This window comes from Etheostoma spectabile, chromosome 2 (genome assembly GCF_008692095.1).
Source record: "Etheostoma spectabile isolate EspeVRDwgs_2016 chromosome 2, UIUC_Espe_1.0, whole genome shotgun sequence".
NCBI classification, from domain to species: domain Eukaryota; kingdom Metazoa; phylum Chordata; class Actinopteri; order Perciformes; family Percidae; genus Etheostoma; species Etheostoma spectabile.
In genome coordinates, this window is record NC_045734.1 from 15443015 (window position 1) to 15457399 (window position 14385).

The 14385-nt window shown below is 40.7% G+C and overlaps 1 protein-coding gene across 1 annotated transcript in view; it reads right to left on the bottom strand.

Moving 5' to 3' along the window:
- adgrl3.1 (adhesion G protein-coupled receptor L3.1) overlaps window positions 1-14285 on the bottom strand; it is a 120323-nt gene extending 106038 nt beyond the window's left edge. Inside the window, 2 exon segments of the mRNA XM_032533584.1 lie at window positions 3636-3716; window positions 13687-14285. The gene's annotated coding sequence lies outside the window, so the exon portion shown is untranslated.
- Window positions 14286-14385: the final 100 nt, after the last annotated feature.

Sequence of the window (14385 nt, forward strand, 5' to 3'; positions counted from 1 at the left end):
GTGTGAGTGTGTGTGTGTGTGTGTGTGTTTGCTCCCGTGGTGCCCTGTCTCGATCCAAGAAGGGAAAAACATAAGAGTGCATAAGGGACTGACTGGTATCTTTATCAGAGTCAACAGGAAACTCGGCCACCAGGCAGCAGATGCATCATGGTAGTAGCATGGTAAAGTTGCATGTATTGACAATAAACAGCAAATCTAAGATCAGCGGAATTTATCCCGTCAACTATGCAGTGCATCAAATTAGGAATGAAATTGTTAACACTCAAAGCTTGAATAATAATTGAAAATGGCACACATTTGTAAGTTATGAAGTCATAAGCCTCATTTAGCGTGGCTCATTGACTAAGAAAGAACATAATAATGTTTGCATGAGTGGCTGAGGGGGAGTAGCTGAGAGGAAGGATGGTCGGACCATATTCACACACAGTCACACCTGGGAGCTGCGCGGCACAGTCACACAGTCTCGCACTATTGGACAGCGAGCTGCTCCACTGGAACAGCTAAAGGTTAAGCGCCCAGAGGTTGCCGCCCTGATAGTAGTTGTTGAGGGATTTAAGCTGCCAGGATTTTCCCAGCTACTATACTACTCAGATTTTAAACTATGACCTTTCAGTCACAAGCTCATTTCCTCTGAGCCTATATCTATTACTGCAGGTCAATACGTGGCTGGTAAGGCTAAATGTGGAGATGGTGTACTGAGATAGTCAGGTCGTATTCTACTATTGTTTATGAGCAGAGATGTGTACCCCTTTAAGATAGAGAGACAGAGGGATAGAGAGTTGGAGCAACAGTTTGAAACCCAGTTTCACTGTTACATATTGCATGGCAACTTTGCATGTTTAATAGAAAAACATTTACTCAACTACTAATTGTAACTTATTGGAATCATTAACCTTTACTATAGAAATAGAAAACACTCAGTTGCCAGTTTATTTAGGTGCACCTAACCTCTGATGTTCAGCTTTTGTTTGAACCGCATGGTCATTTTGGCAGATGTAATTTGTGATGCTGTTAAATTATATTGCATTATACTGACAAGTGTTTCTATTATTAGGTCCACTCCCCTTACATCATTGAAGGTCGGCTTCGTTTGTGCAAAACAAACACTTAAATAAATATTTAATTTTGTTAATTTTTAATTACAGCTTATAATAATTAACTTGAACAACAACGCAATATGTTCATATCATCGCTGTATGATTCTATTGAAAGTAAATATAAGACAATATTGATTTATCACCCATGCCTGATAGATAGATAGATAGATAGATATACTTTTTGAGTGTTTAGTGGTTACCCTGGCAACTCTATTGTCATTGCTCAATGTCCACCTCCATTACAGTATCTCCCAAGTCCAGTGTTTCAGAGAACCCGACCAGGGTGTGTTTGTGTGTGTACGCTTGGTGCGTATGTGTGTGGGTGCACACAAGGGAAGAAGGTTGAGTCTAATTGGACGGGCCCATCTGCTGATTCTGGAAAACAGGCTTCTTACCGACACAAACATTACAGACCAAAAAACATAGACACAGACAAACACACACATACACACACAAGTGCCTGCCTCAAAGCCTTCAACTTGGACCCTGAACAATCTGCACCCATTCTCTAGCAGCTGTGTGGACGGCATTGACTGGCATGGTTTACAATATGGACTCTATTGTCTTAGGACAAAGGCCTCTCCACTCAAGGCAAAGGTCACATTATAAGACAATAAGCCTGTATTCATCGTGTGTGTGTGTGTGTGTGTGTGTGTGTGTGTGTGTGTGTGTGTGGGTGGGTGTGTGTGTGTGTGTGTGCGCACACGTGCATGCAAGAATACGTGCCATCAGGTGTAATTTGTGTAAGCGTTGCTACCGCCATAATTGTATTTGTTTTATGCCAACAACAATCAAAGTCAGAAAATGTAACAACTCATCACCACTTTTACAAAATGTCAGTTTAACAAGTACAATTTTGTTTTGTTTTCAGTTACAGTATGTGTTATGTTTTGTACTAATGCACGTATGCATGAATGTTCAGATGAGCATGTATGTGCAGTATACAGTATCTGTCCTGTACTGCCGAGTGACTCGCTTTACATGTAATCGTTGTCTAACCAATGTAACTGATACAAATGGTATGTCAATCAGCGCTCTCATTAGTAATGTAGTAAATGAAGGTTGTGTGTTTGTGCATGCGGAGCGGGAAACACCTGTTCCACATATCCCCCATATGAAGAATGATATATCCTTTTTCCTGTTGTTCTTTCTCTTCACTCATTGTTACAGTGAAATAAAGACAGAATGCAGCCCTGATATCACATAATTAGATTTCAAAGCAAACATTCAGAGTCATATGAGAGTGAAGGAAGGAAGGCATGCAGTGTGACACACACTGGAAAGGAAGTGCATTTCAAATGGACACACAAACTCACCACATTCACAAGGTTATATTAAGTACATTAAAACTAAGAAAACATAGACAAAATAAGGATGAACAAAAGTTTTTGCTTCAAGCTAAAAGATCTCATGCCAAAAAAACATGAAGTAACCACAATGACACAACCTCAGCTGTCTATCTTCAAACTAGTTGACATTTAGATACCCACAATTGACATTTTGAAATTGTCCCATAAATGTCTTTGTGTATTTATTTTACTATTTTATTAAAGTGGTGGGACACTTTAGTGAATTGACCTTGCCAAGAAATAAATAAAGCTGAACTTACTACATAGTGAACTGCTAAACCAAATTGAAGGAGAGCGAAAGAGAGCGCCCTCATTCACATTACTCTCAGCCAGTTCAATGAATTAAGAAGAGGATCCCACATTAAAACATGTTCCATACAGCAAAAACGCCACATATTTCTCCTCTCATTGAAAAACTGATGTCAACCGGAATACTCTGACTAGCTGTCAATACCCAAGAACTACACCCTCCTCTACTGTCAATAAATTGAATGTGCAATTCATCAGCCTAACTCTAGGAGACAGTATTTCTAATTAAAAAGGAGCTCGTAAAATCGACATTTTACAGGCCCAGCTCAGCTTGTAAATACACTGTAAATAAGTTGTAGCGAGTGGCTACATGGGCAGATGAAGGTCTGGCTTTGTGGTGTAACTCCTGTCGATGTGTTCAAAGAACAGCAGGCTGATTGCAATTAATTTGATGTTTCTTTCAATTTTGTGCTCCGTTTTAAACTCTCTGGGGCTAACGGCACGCAGCTTTGCACTACTTATTCTATTCAACTCCAGTCTATTTTGTTGTCGCATTTGCTGCATATTGCATGCTGTTTTGTATTATTTTTTAAGCTTGGTGGGTCACATCTGATTGGATTAGCAGTTTGAGAGGACACATTTGTCGGGCCAATTAGAGCACTCCCTGGCACAGATGGAACCCTGAGATCTCTGGGGAGAACGTTGGGTCATATTTGTGTTCTAAAAAAGCATAATGCATATTGTAGAGTAGGCAAAAACAGCACACCAGGTGTGTGTATACATTTACGTAACTATCCCCTAGGCCTACAAAAGCCTGTTGTAAATAAGAATGCATTCTGAGTCAACACCCCTTGTTAAATATGTTATCACCCTGTTATCACTGGGTGAAATGCTGTGTATTCAGACTTGCATGCATACATACGGATACACATATTCTCACCTGTTATAGAGTACTTTGCTTTGTCAAGGGGAAATGAAATCAGAGAGAATCACATCTCAATGGCAGCTGGACGTCCTAGTCCTGTAGAGGCAGAGAGAAAGAAGAGACAGAGCCAAAAGGAAGAGACAGAAAGGTAAAGATAGAGAGAGAGACAGAAACACAGAGGGAGAGAAGGCTGGGGGTTATTCAAGCTCAGGGAACTGAAGTCCCTGTCATGTTTCACAATAGAGACAGATAGCTATAATATGTAGTGAATGTGGGGTGCAATGTGAATAACGACCCCCCTCAACATTGTGTGAATAGCCATAACCCACCACTCATCACATGAACCAGCCACTTCCGCTCATGATTGCTTGTTTAGTGTTTGTGTGTCTGTGTGCTGCGCATACACACGCACGCTCTGCCTCGTAATGACCTCTTAAGTGTCAGGGTATCAAAGTCTATAATGGTCTATCGGTCCTCTCTGGCAGTTTACAGCTAAAAAGCTCTCACATGCCATGATAACTGGTTTATATGGGTGACATTTCACTGCCAAATGCCAGAGACACTTTTCAGAAAGGGAAATTGTTAGCTCTGTTCGTAGAGTGCAGAGTGGCACTAATTTACAGTTAGAATGCCTCTTATATATTTTTCTATTTGTACCTTATTTCCTTTACCTATTTTCCTCTGCATATTTCCCTATTTTTCATCACTGTATATTTTTTCACATCATTCCCCTTAGACCTTTTTCACTCTTTTTTTCCCTCTCTCTTGCTCTCTCTTCACCTGCACCGTCCTCCCCAACCTACTTCTCTTGAGGGTAAATTTTGCAACCTCATCTCACCAGGGTCAATCTCAATGTGAGTATGTGTGTATTGTGACTGACATTGGACATGGCTTTGTGTGTTTTGCTGTTTACTGGGGGGGGCACATATATATATATATATGTTTGGCCTTGAATTTTCTTTTTCTGCGTGCCTTGCAATATTTTCACAGGCACACAAAAACCAGTGCATATACATATTGTAATACACACACACACACACACACACACACACACACACACACTCAAAGAGTGTTGTGCAGTAATTGGGTCTATTAGCCAGTACAGGAAGCCATGAGCAATATCTAAATGGTTGGGTGGGCAAATCAACAAAAGATATATTAACTGTACTGCGTTTGTGTACATGCATGTGTGTTTGCATGTATTAATGTGTCTGCATGTGAATGAGTGTTAACCCACAATGTTATATGTCCATGCTTGCATTATAGGAGAATTGCCAGAGCAATGGAGTATTGGCGAGAAATAAGTTAGGTCCTAAGCTCCCCCACCTTACAGCACCTTCATTCATTTCTTGCTTGCTTTCTCTCAGAAAGAGGTATACATTATTCACAGAGCACTGGTTTAACAATGGAGGGATCAATGAATGAGGAATAGAGGAAGAAAGGTGGAAAAGAAAAGGTTTGGATACGCAGGCAAGGTGGTGAAGGAACAAGTTTGTATGATCTTTTTTATTCTCATTTAGTGGAAAAGAGGAAGGAGAAGATTAATTGATGCAGCATTGCAAAAGTCCATGCATACATCAGCGGTGTATCAAGCGGTTATTTCATCACTCAAGAGGAATTCTTTATTAAATCCTAATTGGTTCTCTTTTCTGCTGTCAGAAGGCGCAGGTCAACAGCTTTCCAGGAACAGTCTGGAAAGCTGCAACTAGACAAAACAAGTGTTTAATTTTGCCTATAGACACACCAGACCAGTATCACTTGGAATTACATTTACATTGGATGATTCAATACTTTGCAATCTTATCACCAGTGTTACAGTAGTATGCCCTGCAGTGAGGTGGAAAGTAAGGATATTAAGGTCAGGATGAAGACTGGTGTTTAGTATGTATTGTTAACACAACCTTTCCTAATCTTAACCAGATATTTTGGTTACCGAATCCCTAACTATACCGTAGTTTCAATGCACAGATATTGTTTCAAGAATGAATTTTGAAAACAGTTGCAATAAATGCAATCCAGGTTTTTGCACAATCATCCCTTATCAAGGCTCTTGTCTACTGATGATAGAATTCAAAGAGGTGAAACTAATGTAGACAAACAGACTAATACTGTAGGGCACAACTCTTTCTTTAATTATTTTAAATTTTAATTTTTTTACTGCTGCAACAAAGTTGCTAACCATGTCACATTTGAATAATGGCTATATTGATATCAAAACAGCTGAATTTTCAATGATTTACCTGCATCTGCAAGGGCCACCTGCATACTTCCTACATAACGTCCAGCATTCATTCATACTTTTAACACCATGTGAGTTCAGAAGAGAAGCAAGATTTTGATCAAATGAAGGCAAGAGGGCTCCTCTGAGAGCATCCAGCAGTGGAGCAAAGAAGAGGACAAGAGATTTAGATTGGAAAATGGTGAATGCTTGTCAAAAGAGCTATTGAGTGGCGCTGAGCGACAGGGTTCTGGACGGAAAGTGGCTTAGCCTGAACAATGGATGGACGTGATGAGGAGAAGAAAGAGGGTTTTTTTCTGCTCAATGTCTTCCTGGGGGAAAAAGTAAATATATTTCACATGAAAGATGCTGACCATTTTCTCACAGTAAAACAATGTTTTTTCTATAATGAGAGGCGGTGGTTGTATTGATGTCCCATGTCACCCCCATTACTCATGAGCCGGCTGTATGTAATTAGTATAACTCCACAGTATGCTTTTATGATGTTTTTATGTATAACTCTTTGTAATTATGCTTCAAAACAACAGATTGTGCTATAAGACACCAGAAATGTGTTGATGCCTCTTGGTTTTTATGATTTCAGATTCATGGCCCTTCCTTTAAAGGGTGGGGTTCCCTATATGTTCATGTTAAAAATTCTCCCCCTGGGCTTCGACAGATTCAATATAAGCATGAAGAATATGGAGCAATAGTGTAGATGGTCTACCCAGGCGTAAAATTAAAGACTCTTGTCTGTGTGCCCTACATAAATCTTTGAGAGAGAGAGGGAGAGAGAGAGAGAGAGGGAGGAAGAGGGAGCGAGATGGAAGGAGAGGGTTAGGAAAGGAAGTGTACATAAAGAAACAAAAAGCTGGTTGATTTGTCCAGTGATTGTGAACTGTAATCAGCCCTGGACAATAAGATTTTTCAATATACAGTATGTACACAAACACACACACACCTATATATCATACCCATAAAACTAGCTTATAGTAATTACTTCACATGGGTTTTACACAAAGATTGTTTTTTAAAATACCAAATATAATTTATCAAAGGCTTGCTTCAGCACACCCTTACTCAACAATAAAGGTCCTCGTCCAATTCCCTCTTATCTTGAAGCATGTGATGGATACTGTCTCATCTATCATACCGTCTAAGCGAGAGGCAATCAAGGGGGTTCAAAACATACGTAAGCACACTGCAGGAGAGCAGGCATACAATTTCTTATATGGTTAGAAAACAGACACGTGGTCCATGTAAGTTATTGCAGGCCCATTCGCCAGAGTGGTACTCATCTATCTTGGTGTGACACTATCAGGCTCCCTTGCAAAAACACAGCGGTGGTAAAATGTTTTTTTTGTGCAAAATGTGAAAGATACGTCGGGGACAAATTGACGGGTGCTGATACATGCCAAAGGGGCATGGTGCTTTTATCTCAAATGAGTTGTAACGTCCTCTGCTGAAACTGAACCACGCAGTTTATTTTAAAGTTACCCCCGTTGTGAATGTGCTAAAAGTAACCCAGCAGATTTGAGCACCATGCTCACACAGAATTATTCGCCAGCCAGTCAAAGCAGATTTTACCTTAGGCAGTTAGGTACTATATTTTCACAAGGCTAGTCAGCTCGATAGCACTAGGGAAAAACACAAAGCAGCACAAAAGATGTAAACATACATTATCAAGCAATTGATCACTACTACATTGTTGATATCTTTATTCCATCAAGCATAACCATCTAGTCATCCTCGCCCCTTTTTCAGCCTATCACACTGCACCATCAACTAAGCTCCAGATCAATACTCCCTGGCACATATTATCACTCTAAAAGTCTTGGAATGAAAACGCCATTCGATATTAATCAAGATCACAGCTGTGCCACTGAACAGGCACAATGAATGACAATATTATTATTATTTTTTTTAAATTTACCATCAAACAGCCAGTTGCATCAAAGCACTTTGAGTTAGATCTTTCAGCCTGGTTTATGCTGAAAGGAAGCAGATGAGCAGGGAGTGGAAGATGTATGTAATGCAGTTAAAGTAAAAGCCCAGTAAGCAGGAAATTTAAGAGGGGCCTGGGGATGATGGTATTACAGCAGATGCTGATTGTGAACAATCTGCTGAAGAAGAAAAAGATATGGAAAAAATATCATTGGGTGCAGTATGGGGGATTTAAGAGGCATGCAAGCTTTTGAAAAGGTTGGGGGAAAGGAAATATTGCAACAGATGAACAATCTGCAAATAATCTACAGTGCTATATGCAACAGTTGTTAGTTGAAGGAAGTGGTACTCGAAATACAATGGCATTGCAATTAAACCAGAATTCCCCTTCCATTGTCTCAGTCACTGAAGTCAACTAACCCAGGCCTTTATTTGCGACATTGAATTGGTCTCTTAAACAATACTGCATTTTCAAATCCTGCTGCAGTTTCCTCCATTGATAAGAAATGCTGTGTTATACCATGGCACTGGGGGATTTATGCCCCCAGCCCTGTGATGACCTCATTGTTCATTGCCCCATAATTCAAATCTGCTCCGCTGTGTTGCATCACATTGGGTATGACTCATTTCCAAGCAGCCCATTCTCTAAACAAGCAAGGCCCCCTCAGCACGCTAAAGTTAACCGCACAAACAACATAGCAAAGAATTTCCCCATTAATACTGTGGTGACTGACATAAGACTTGCATATGCATGGTCACACACACACACACACACACACACACACACACACACACACACACACACACACACATAGCAACACACTGTTTAAATGGACTGAACTGGGAAGAGGAGAAGAGGGGGTAAGGGCTATTGTAAATGATTTCCTGCGGAGACCAAAATAATCGGCAGACCTTGGAGTGAGCTTCTTACAATCACTCTGGCCTTGTACACTGATTCTCCATTCATCTCCCTAATGGCACTGTGTGTGTCATTAAATATACAGCTGCAGGCAATGTCTATGTGTAGCTCTGTGGGTGTGTGAGCTTAACATGTGTGTTAGCATACAAGTGTGTGTGTGTGTGTGTGTGTGTGTGTGTGTGTGTGTGTGTGTGTGTGTGTGTGTGTGTGTGTGTGTGTGTGTGTGTGTGTGAGAGAGAGACTGGTGGTAATTGATGTGTACCGCCTTGATGTGTGTTGAGAGTATCTGTGGAAAGAAATGCATGCATGTGTGTGTGTTTTCTATTGAGTGGTGACAGCTTTGAGTGGGGCAATGGGAGGTGAAGGGCACAGAGAAGAAGTGTGGACAGAAGATTTGTTGAATGAAAGAAAAAGTGAGTGAGAGGTTTTAAAGGACAATACAGTGGCTAACGTAGAAAGCAGCTGCTTAAACGTGTAGCTAGTAAAGGCCGTTGAAAGAATAAAAGAAGAAGCCTGTAGACATAAAAGTACACACAAACATTGAGAGTTTTTATTGTGTTTCACAGCTTGAGTTGCAACATTTACAATGGTATTGTAAAAACTGTGCATGGTTTAGGTCAAAATTAGATTGACAAGCTAAGATGATCAGTTTATAAATCAATAGTGTTACATAGACATCTTTCTTTGATTTGTTACCAAGATTAATTATATACAAAATGACAGAAATGTACCCACTCACTCCTGGAGTGCACTGTCAATTCTGAATGGTACAATAACTTTCATCTTTGCTTCCTATAGCCCACTTCAAAACTGTATTGCAAGGTGTTTTACAACCTAAAGCCACAATAAATAAAAGTCAATGATGACATAAAGTTGGACATGATATATTCAGAGATGCCTGAGAAACAACTTAAAGACTGAGACTAGTCAACTGGTCAAGGCAAAACAAAATAAAGTCTGTATTTAAGAAAAATATATTTTTGTGAGATGGGATTGTCTCTGATTTTAGCCGTCATTGATTTTAACCTCTCAGATTTATCACCGCAAAGGAAAAGCAACATGATGGTGAAGTGCAAGCCATCAGCGTGTGTTTAGTGTTACAGTGGCCAATTCATTAAATTCAATATTTGTTCTCTTTAGGATTTTTATGGCAGGAAAGTAGCAAGAAATACAAAGTAGGGAACAGCCAAAGACATCAACACATTGGCACGATTTTGAGGTCCTAATAAATGGCTGGCAGTTTCAGAACTAATTTACACTGATTGATTTCTCAATATTGTTTTATTCTGTCTGAGATGGATCACAACCTGAGGTCCTCAGCCTTCTTTAATTTGGCTGTTACAAAATGCTGATTAAAGACAAGATGCAATCAAACCTTTAAGGACTTTTCACCTTGTTTAACAGCTTTGCTTTAGCTACTTGTATATATTATTACATATTATTATTAGAATTATTCTTATCAGTATCATTTGTGGAAAAACTACGTCATGTTTTCCTAAAGCCCAAAGTGACATTTTCAAAGGGCTTGTTTGGTCTGAACAACACTCCAAAACCTAAACTTATTCAATTTACTGTCATATAACCCAACATATTAGCATATTTTCTGAATTTAGAAGGTTTGGCATTTTTACTTGAAGAATTACTTAATTAATTGCTTATTAAATGAATGCTGATTTCATTTTCTGTCAATCGCCTAATCTAAACTATTTGTATCTTGCAGTGATTCAAAACCATTGCTGTTTTAGCATGCACAACTCTATTACATTGTTAAATTGTATAATTACAATTTACTGCTAAACAATGCAATACTCATTGAACGGCATTATAATATCACTTTCGGTGATACGCACAGACAGCCCAGTTAACTGAAGACACGAGCAGTCAGGCCAACAGTGTACATTTTCGTCCAATCGTCCCAAAAATACAGACAGTTAGTAGGCTGTGGTGGTTCAAGCAGAAAGCCTTCCAACAGATCCATATTTAGGCAGAGTAAGACATCTATCTCTGGAGGGCTATTCTAGTCGAGGCCATAGGAGCAATGAGTCAGTGAATGCCCTGAGATCTGACAGCCAGTCGTCTGCTTCTGATTTTCCCCTTTCCTAAGCATATATCTAATCAGGGAGCAAAGTAACTGTGCACTGTGCGCAGTCCTCTCGCATGGTCTGAACCTCTAATGGGGTTGAATGATATTAGAGGCGAGCTTCACACATTAAGAGAGGTGAACTGAGCTCCAGTGGTGGATGGTGGAAAGTGCAACGAGCCGGGGTTATTCTTTAAGGGAAGGGAGGGTTGGAGGAAGTATGAGTTAACACATGACTGAGTGCTTGAGGTGGATGAGGAAGACGGGCAAGGATCTGGCCTCATTATTTCAATACGGGAGAGAGATATCTTCTAGAGCTAGTGGAAAAAAAACGGCTTTTGAATGAGGTTAAACGCGGTGCACAAAGTGGGGTTGGGACTAGAAATGTGAATCATCATTGCATCAGGGAACAGAGCAGTCAAATTCAACAGCTCTGCCTTCATTGAAACTTAATATTATCATTGCCGCATTAAGATTTGTTTTAGTTTTCCTCACAGCTTAAGCCACAAGACTGACAATTTATTTATGCAGGAAGGCATGTTGTCTGTGAGCACAATAAACACCTCCTTCTGTTTATCTACAAGGCTCTCTGACACACAAACCTTACCGTGCTATGCATAAATTAACTAAATAGAGGACTGGATCCCAGGAACTGCAAATTCTGTAGGACAATCCTTGTTAAAATGGTTCTAAGGAAATCAGCCCTTAGGTTCTATGTGCCCACTGAACAGAATTAATTGCACAAGTGTTGAAGTTGGACTCTCTAATAACCCTAGACGGTGGAATAAGAGACTTCAGCAACAAGCAGTTCTACTTGTTGGAAGACTGATATCTGTAGATATACTGTATGTCTGCCAGTCTTAATATACAAATGTGTTTATGTGTCTGTTATTGTCTGTCTGCAATGGATCATGTTGTCTGCCAAAGTATATTTTCATAAAGTCAAGGATTAACTGCTCACAAGATGTTTAATATATGATCTTTTATTTAAATCACAGGCTGTTTCCATCACAGGGTAGTTATTGTTTATGGAGCCATTCAAATCCAAACCAAATATTGTGTGACATTGATAAAGAACCTCAACATCTGTACAGTACTTGAGTAAATGTACTTAGTTACATACTGCCACTGAATCAACTTTATTACATGAACTCGTCTGTGAATGTTATAACAGTTCTAAAAAAAGAAAGTCAGCCCTCGGTCAACAAACAATCCGAATAGGCCTACTGTCCTTATTCGCACCCAGCTTTCCCAACAAAGAGCATTGTTTTTCTTGTGCATCATAATTGAAATTAATTAGTGACCAAATTAAAGGAGGAGAGATAGACTTACTGTCAGCACTATGCTTGACAGTAAAATAAACAAAAAAAACTTGTCAACAAAAAAGGATACGGACAGCAAAATAGAAGATTGTGGAACGTTACATCTTTCTCAGATATTTAGATCAAATAAGCAACTTGGCAAACAAAGGCAAGAACGTGCATGATCACTTTGACACAACAGTTGCACTGATGACAGATGAACTAGTGATATTCATCTCATCCGCAAGCATCATAATCTCCTTGGAGACAGGCCTGCGCTTTAACAGATGCTGCCAAAATGGCAGCGAAGCAAATCTATGTCAAATTTATGCAACACAGAAACAGATAATTGCCTAAACTGACCATTTTCCCACCTGCTCAGGGGAGTTCCTTTTCTTACCCGCAGCACTGACGGATGAGTCAACCACTCCAACCAAAAGTGCCGACATCCACTCTTTATGTCACACTGAACATTGAGCTCTACACTGTTTGCACACAATATATTTGCAGTTTGTTTTTTGGATGTTAAGAGTATAGCGATTCAAAAGAGCCAGCCACCCAAGCAGACACACACACAAAGCAAATGACTGTTTATGGGGGATTTGATTGGCAAACATGTCCAAATATATTTATTTGTGATGCGGGCCACTTGTGATAAATCATATAATTTATCATAAGCAAGGAGGAAGATTATTAAGGCTATTTCCTTTTTCAAAGGGAAGCCTGGTTACAAAGAGTGGTCTACACTGTACATCTAATGGCCACACAGATCTGAAGCATGTGCTCTTTACAGTTTAGGTCAAGATCTAAAAATTCTGTGCAACCTTGTAGTTTTCAGTAGCACATCAAGGTCATCTGCAACCCCGGGCGTCTCTACTGTAAATAAGAGCCATAGCTTTCACTCATGAATCCGCATGATTGACGTACCCTGGGGTGCACTGGCCGGCCGGATTCTCCTTTTCTTCCAGAGTAGCTGGATTTACTCTGCATCTTAGACTGCCGCTGACAACCCAGCACAGTACACAATGAGCTAACTGCATTCCAATACACACAAATGACAGCCATATAAAATAGGAGAAAAAACCGGGGAGGTGAAGACGGGGAGGTCTATCTGCCATCCATCATGCCAAAGCTTGTGATTTGTCATTGCGCCCTGCAGCGAGGCAGATACACGCGGCCACAGAATAATAATTATGTATACACCCTGGCCGAGGAGCCGTCATGGGATAATATGATTGCATTGATTTTATTCCGAATATGTAATGGGTATCATTTTGCTTTGTTACTTTGCCTAAGGGCCAGCTCACATCCGAGCGACGCCCATAAGACACACCAAGTCGCTGGACCATCGTCTGTAAACGCAAACTATATTACATGTATACCCCCTCGTCCATTAGGGCCAGTTTCCGCGCCCCTTAAGTAGCCTACGATAATCGCAGGCCACATTCCCATTGGCATCCGTGAGAACCAAAGTCAGCGCTGCCATAAAGCTTTCAGTGCAGGTCAGTGTCAGACGCGGGTTGACATACAGCCAAGAGGTTTAGCTACATTCACCAGCGATGTCTGCAAAAAAAATTGTGCAGGAATAAAGAGTGTATGCTTACCGTATCACCAGTCGCAGCGATATAGGCGCATATGTAGCCTACACATCCAGCGCACAGAGGAGTCAGGAATAACCTTCTCTGCACTCTTTCATATAGTCCCCAGAACGTAGATCTTATATATCTTCCCAGTCGATAAATTATTTCACTGATCGGCGCCTCGATTCCGGGTTAATTCTTGCTGCCGCACAAAACGACGTGGTAAATTTTACCGAAAGAGGGGATGGAGATAAAGCTGAGGGTGTAATAAAACCAGTAGCTGCGTGCTTGGTATCCCGATCAGCGCTCACACAGAAGGTATCGCGTCCGTCCAAATGCACTGAGTCCAGTGGAGTGCTGGAGGAGGACAGAGGCGTATTTCTCTCTATATTCGTGTGTCTGTATCCCGTCCTCTCTCCTTCCTTTTTTCTCTCCCTCCCTTTCTCTCTCTGTATCTTTTTCGGCTGCCGTTATGTTCTTACTGACTGCTGCTGAAGTCCACAGGCGCAGAGCGCAGCGGAGCAGAGGACCGTGGTCAACAGAGAGAGAGAGAGGGGTCAGAAATGACAAACCAATTTGGAGGCGCGGTGGATGCTCGGTTGATCGAGCGCAGCCCGGCGAAAAGAGCGTTGCAGGCGGGCGGGGAGTTTAGGGTGGGTGGAGGAGGGCTGGGGAGGGGGTGATGATTTCTGCCTGGGGGATGCAGAGAGAGAGAGAGAGAGA